Below are 322 nucleotides of genomic sequence, written 5' to 3'. Positions count from 1 at the left end.
AAACCATGGTGAGGACACTGAGTTTGGTATCCCTTGAATCTCTCCCAAGCTTCACAAAAGCTTTCATTACTCCTTTGAGCAAATCCAGAGATCTCATTCCTTAGTCTTGCTGTCCTAGCATTGGAGAAAAACTTGGTCAAGAAAGCCTTTTTGCATGCATCCCAAGTAGTGATTGCACCAGTAGGGAGAGTCTTTTCCCATAAATGAGCCTTGTCCCCAAGTGAGAAAGGGAACAACCTAAGCTTGAAACCATCTTCACTTACTCCATTGATCTTGGTAAGACCACAGATTCTGTCAAACTCATCAAGATGATCTAGTGGAT

The 322-nt window shown here is 42.5% G+C and overlaps 1 non-coding gene across 1 annotated transcript; it reads left to right on the top strand.

The window, feature by feature from the left end:
• Positions 1-107, top strand: LOC147941123 (small nucleolar RNA R71). The gene has a single exon (XR_015563055.1). It is a non-coding gene; the product is annotated as a small nucleolar RNA R71 (small nucleolar RNA).
• The last annotated feature ends 215 nt before the right edge of the window (positions 108-322 follow it).

This window comes from Camelina sativa, chromosome 7 (assembly GCF_030686135.1).
Source record: "Camelina sativa cultivar CO46 ecotype springtype chromosome 7, ASM3068613v1".
Lineage (NCBI taxonomy): Eukaryota > Viridiplantae > Streptophyta > Magnoliopsida > Brassicales > Brassicaceae > Camelina > Camelina sativa.
The sequence above is the reverse complement of the archived record's forward strand: the minus strand, read 5'-3'. Positions and strand labels throughout refer to the sequence as shown.